The sequence below is a fragment of the Tenrec ecaudatus genome, chromosome 6 (genome assembly GCF_050624435.1).
Source record: "Tenrec ecaudatus isolate mTenEca1 chromosome 6, mTenEca1.hap1, whole genome shotgun sequence".
Lineage (NCBI taxonomy): Eukaryota > Metazoa > Chordata > Mammalia > Afrosoricida > Tenrecidae > Tenrec > Tenrec ecaudatus.
In genome coordinates this window covers 292,156-298,702 of record NC_134535.1, presented here as the reverse complement: position 1 = coordinate 298,702, position 6,547 = coordinate 292,156, and positions in this window count along the sequence as shown.

Below are 6,547 nucleotides of genomic sequence, written 5' to 3'. Positions count from 1 at the left end.
CAAATGTATCTATTTTTCTTTGGTCTTCCTTATTCAATTTCCAATTTTCAAGGTGACTGCAAATACCATGCCTCACATCAGGCTCACGGTAGTCCTCCAAGTACCACCATTGCTTTTCAATACTGTAAAGAGGTCTTGTGCAGCACATTTACCTAATGCAATGCATCATTTGATACTCTTGATGGCTGCTTCCATGAGCATTATATGGAGGCCAAGGAAGATGAAATCCTTGACAATAATTTTTGTTTATCATGTTAATGATCCAGTAGTGAGGATCTAGGTTTTCCGTACATTGATTGTAATCAAGGTAGGATCTGGGTTTTCGGGTCAGAGTTTGGGTCAGGGTATGGTTAGAGATTTGGACCTGGCCTAGGGTTAGGTTTCTGTATTTAGGGTTTAGGTCAGAGGTATTGGTAGGGTTAGTGGTTAGGCTTGGGTAGGTTAGGGTTAGGCCTACGGGGCAGGGTAGGTTAGGGCTAGGGATTAGGCTTGGGTAGGGTAGGGTAGGGTTAGGCTTGAGTAGGTTAGGGTTAGGGGTTAGGCTTGGGTAGGGTAGGGCTAAGGTACATGTCAGTTTCATTGATTGCATTCTTTGTTGTGGGTCCACCACATCCTACTTCTCTACGTTCTCCCCATATGATTACACAGTCACTTAGATTTCTATCTAATCTTTCCAGTTGTTGTCAATTTAATGTCAATGTCATCAAGCCAATTCCGATTCATAGCAACTTTAAAACTGCCCCTGTGGGTTTTGGAGGCTATAACTATTTATGGAAGTAAACAGCCTTTTCTTTCTCCTGTGGTTTTGAACTGTTGTGTAACCTACTACACTATCAAAGATCTGTGGGCTGGTTCTCTTCCCACAACTGTCTCTTGATCCAGGTTCAAGTTCCACATGAGCACAATGAAATGTTCTGAAATTCCCATTCTTCTCAAGGTTACCCATAACTTATGATCCATGTAGTCGAATACCTTGGCATAATCAATAAAGCAAAAGTAAACACTTTTCTGGCACTGTCAAGATCCATATGACATCAGCAATGATGTGTGTTAGGCCGGGGTGTCTAGAGCAGTGGCACTCGTGTACATGTAAGAAAGCATCCCAGCACAGTCCAACCCAAGTCCAAAAGTCCTATTCAGACTTACTTAGCCACATGCAATGATGCAGAATTCAGAAAATCACAGGCTGGTGGGTGCAGAGTTGTGTGGATCCAATGTCAGTGGAAACATGGCAGGGCACTAGTAACTCTCATAGTGGCCACCAGAATCCCAGTAAGCAGGAAGATAGGGGTGGTAGGGAGAAAAGAAGGTTCCCAGGAGAAGCACCATCAGCCTGTGACCCGATTGACAGGTTTGACTCCACCACTATCCAATAAGATTTTATCTTACTGTCATAAAATCATCTAACTACCATAATGTCCTTTGTTCACCAGGCTCATTTTTCTCCCCAAGTTTTATTGGTGTATATTCTCAAGAAGAGTTGTACAATCAGTACAGTCAGTTTTAGAACATTTTATTCATTCTTTGCTCATTGTTATTAGTTCCCCATTTCCCCTGAACCTCCCTGCTATACCCTCAAGGAAACATTAATCCAGTTACTGTCTCTATAGATTTAACTATCCTGGATTTCACATACAGAAAAACATTAAAAACAATAACAGAGTAAAACAGATAAACACTTCAATCAAAAAGCAGAAAATATTTTTTTAAAAACTAGAGCAAATTTAAATGGATCATAAGGGCAATCAAATGAGAGGGTGCTCAATTTTAACCTAACCGCATCTGAAACAATCCACTTTCCAATGCCTTTTGCATGCTAGCAAGGCTATTTCCATCTCTGTCCCAGTAGTCCACATATATTTCCCCTTAACATTTAAAATAGAAACTGAACCAGCTATAAGGGGGGGAGTGTGAAGGGAGGGGGGAAATGAGAAGTTGATACCAAGGGCTCAAGTAGAAAACAAATGGGGAAAAAAAGAAAAAACAAAAACAAAATAAGAAAACAAATGTTTTGAGAATGATGAGGGCAACAAATGTAAAAATATGCTTGACACACATGGATATATGTATGGATTGTAATAAGAGTTATATGAGACCCCAACAAAATAATTAAAAAAACAAACAGCTTTAAACTGGGAAAAAAGGGAGATCAAATGGTAAGATAGTAGATTTTTACCTAAGTATGTCTGCTATAACCAACTTTATAATGCTGTCTGATAACAGGGCTATCCACATCTCTCAACTATGATCACAGGAGACTCATCAGAGGCTTAATCCATGTGTGGACCCTGCAAATGGATTTTGAGCTTCTGCTGTCGCCCATAGCCTTCTGCCAACCAGGTATTCACAATTTAAGCTCTGATGCCATTCACCTCTTTAGATTTGTACATTATTTACAATCCTTGGATCACACAAATTGGTGTGCTTCTTCCATGAAGGTTTAGTTGACATCTCACTTAGATGGGTGCTTGTTTGAAACAAGCCATTAAGACCCCAGGCACTATTATTTCCAATAGCCAGGCACCATCTAGTCTCTTCACCACTTTGCTATAAGGTCAAGCATCAAGCAGGGCCATGTCAAAAGAATTGTTTAGATTAGGGCTAAAAATTGCAAGCCCAATATCCATTCATGCACCTATGGTTTATATATGTATCTGGTTTACCTTAGAGATATCAGTCATTTTACGTTACAGAACATTATGTGTCATCTCCTTGGGGATGATGGCATCTTCCACTGCTATCAAGTCAATGCTGATGCATGGCAACCTATACCGCAAAGTAGAACTGTACCTCCACATCCTCTTCTGACTCTGGCCTGAACTTCTGGGAGATCACTGTCAATGTACTGCTGCAACTGTTGTTGGGTGTCTTCAGCAAAAATTTACTTGCAGGTAATAATGATATTGTTCTATACTGTGAGCATTCTGTTGGGACATTTTTCTTTGGAATGGGTACATATATGGATCTTTGCCAGTTAAACATTTCAATTGGTATTCCTTCTATTCCTGGAGTCTTGATTTTGACTCTTTCAGTGCAGCTTGAACTTCTTCCTTCAATACTATTGGTTCTTGCTTTTATGCTGTCTCTTGAAATGGTAGAACAGGGGTGCTCACACTTTCTCAGCATGCGAGCTACTTACAAAATGATCATATCAAAATGATCTGCCAACCACAAAAATGCAAAACATATATTTATTACATTTATTCATAAATGCATTGAGAATTCTTTATATGTACAATGTATGTGTACCTTGCATAACCACGGTTCTATATTGCACAACACAATTAACTATGTACATTTTGTCATGACCCAAGTTTACTCTGATGACTTGCACTGAATGGAATGAGTCAGGGATGCATAGTCCAGATAGTAGCTACTGACAGCCAGCCTCAAGCACACTTCCAAATGATCATCAGTCATGGTAGAACAGTACTTGGACTTAATGATCTTTATGTGGGAAAAGGCTGACTCACATAAATAAGTAGAGCCGAATAACGCAGTCAAGGAGGTAGCATATTTTCTCATGTTTGGGTACTTTCCCTCTGCAAGTAAATTCCAGAACTATTCAGGCGCTGTGGGCTTCAGCTGAATGTTGGCTTGTAGTGTCAAAATCTCTCATTCTGTATGAAAGTGTTATGTTTGTGTCTTCTTACTTGGTCCAGCTCCCCCACTCATTTTAATACCCTTTCTTATGTTTAAGAGGGGGAAAAAAGGTCTAAAAATTGGCGACAACTTAGCGTGTCAGTTTTGCTGCATTTACCACAGCTGTTTGCATGTTTGACACCTACAATCTGATTGGCTGCGCTGTGTATCAATTAAGTGACAGGATTGATGATAGGCTTATGTCTATTTTTTTAATGCCATGTGATCTACCCATACTACGTTTTCAATTGACTAGTAGATCACGATCGATGTACTGAGCACACCCGTGGTAGAATGTATATTTTTTTGTTCTCTTGTACAGTGACTGTCTTATTTACATCTTTTTTGATGCTTCCTATCATTCAATATCTTGTCCATTACTATTGCTAGGTGCCATGAAGTTGGTTCCGACCCAGTGACCTTATGCACAAAAGAATGAAACACTGCCCTTACGGCATCCTCACAATTGTTTCCATGCCCAAGCTCCTTGTTGCATCCATGTCATCAATCCATCTCCTTGAGGACCTTCATCTTTTTCTTTGTCCCTCTATTTGACCAAACATGGTGTCTTTCTTCTGGTCTCTCCTGACTTGCCCAAAGTAAGATGAAGTCTCACCATCCTTGCCTTTAAGGAACACTCTGGCCATACTTCAAAGATATATGGGGTTGCCCTTTTAGCAGTCCAGTCTTTCAATATTCTCTTCCAGCACAATTCAAATTCATCTATTCCTCTCTGATCTTTATTCAATGTCCAACTGAATTGAAAAGACCATGGCTTGGATCAGGCACACCTTAAGTCTTCAGTGTAACATCCTTGCTTTTCAATAAAGAGATCTTGTGCAGACTTACCTCATGCAACTCGTCTTTTGATCTCTTTACTGCTACTTCCATGAGCATTGAATGGGGATCTAAGCAAGACAAAATACTGGACAACTTCAACCCTTTCTCCTTTTATAACGCTGGCATGGCAATGCTTGTGAAAATGGATTTGCTCCATAGAATCCTCCAATATTGCAACTCAACTCACTACCATTGAGTCAATGCTGACTCATATCAACCCTCTGTGGGTTTCCAAGACTGTAACTGTTTATAAGAGCAGAAAGATGTCTTTCTCCTGTGTGGCTGCTGCTGATTTCGAACTGCCAACCATGTGGATCACAACCCAATAGGTAATCACTGCACCAGGGGTCCCTAATATTAAAACTAGAGGCTTGGATTTTCATCTTGTTTTTTTTTTAAGAAAAGCATCTTTTTCCTTTTTGGTTTACTAACTCTAGATCTTTGAAATTTTCAGTGTAATTATTTGACTTTTCATCGGGCTTCCCTTTGAAATTTTCTGTTCAGTTCTTTGACTTCATCATTTCTTTTGTGAGCCTTAGCTACTCTACAATTAAGAGGCAGTTTCAGAGTCTGAGTCTCTTCTGACATCTACTTTGACCATTTGTCTTTGTAATGATCTTTGGCTTTCCTCATGTTTTGATGTTAACCACAGCTCTCCAGGGTTTGTCACTGTGTTCACTGAAGCAATTTTGAACTTATGGTGTTCTCCAAATCCAAGTGGGAGAGACTCAGGTCCTATTTTGGCTCTCACAGACTTGCTTTAATTTTTGTCAACCTAGGAGCAATTGATGGTCTGACCTAGTCAGACCCTAACCTGGTTTTGCAGCTTCTCCATTGTCTCTTCCCACAGCTGTATTTAATTTGATTTCTCTGCATTCCATCTGGAGAAGTCCACTTACAGTCACTTTTTGTGTTGTTAAAGGTATTTGCTGTAACCAAGTCCTTTGTGTTGAAAAATTCTGTCGTGGAATCTACAGCTTTTTAATCTCACCTAGAGTTTATTCTCCAACTACGATTCCTTCTTCTTTGTTCCTAAGTTTTGTATTCCAGTTGCCCAAAATTATCATGCACCTTGAGTGCATGTTTGATCACTATCAGACTGAAGACATTAGTAGAGTTCAATTTCTGTATCCCTAGCTTTAGTGGTTGGTGCATAAACTTGAGTATCTATTTGCATTGATTGGATTTCCTTGTATGCAGGTAGACATTATCATATAACAAACTGAATTGTACTTCATGATATATCTTGAAATGTCCTTTTTGAGAATGAATGGGGTGCCATTCCTCTTGAATCTGTCATCCCCAGCTTACAAAACTGATTTTCCTATTCAAAATTGGCAAAACCAGTCCATTTCAGCTCAATGATATTATCCATCCTTTAGGTATGCCATTTTATTTTTTATTTCAAAATTTCCTGGACTCATACTTCAAGTATTTACAGTTCCAATTATTAATGTATGTTTGCAGTTTCTTCTCATTTTGAGTCATGGCCCATCAGCAAGCGATCCTGAACGTTTTACTCCCTCCACATCATTATGGTCAATCCTACGTTGATAAAGCAGCTCTTCCTCAGTTGCATATTGAGTGCTGACCTGAGGGACTAATCTATATCTGACAATGTTCTGCTGATATTCCAGAAGTTTCCAGTATCTGACAATGTTCCACAGCTAATTCTTCCAAAGTGGACAACCTAATCCTTCGTAGTGTGTTCTTAGTCTAGAAACTCTGATGAAACCTCTCCATTTTAGGTTAGCTTTCTAGTATTTGCAATAACAGTGACAAAGCTCTCAGTATCATAGCCACACACAACCACCACAAACTAAAAGCCAAACGGTAGTGTTCTAGGCACAGATATGTAGAGAATAGCACAAAGCTGACCCAATATTAGTTACCTTTTACTTGAAACTGTTAATTTGGTTGGTGTAAACCTTAGACCAGGTTCCACAGTTAGGATAAGTTTGGCTGCTATTGTTTTGTGGCCCTTTTCTCTCCATTTAATATTTGATTTTATGTAGAAAATGGAGTTTACATTAGACCAAGTAGTGAGTGAATGATTTGTCTGCTA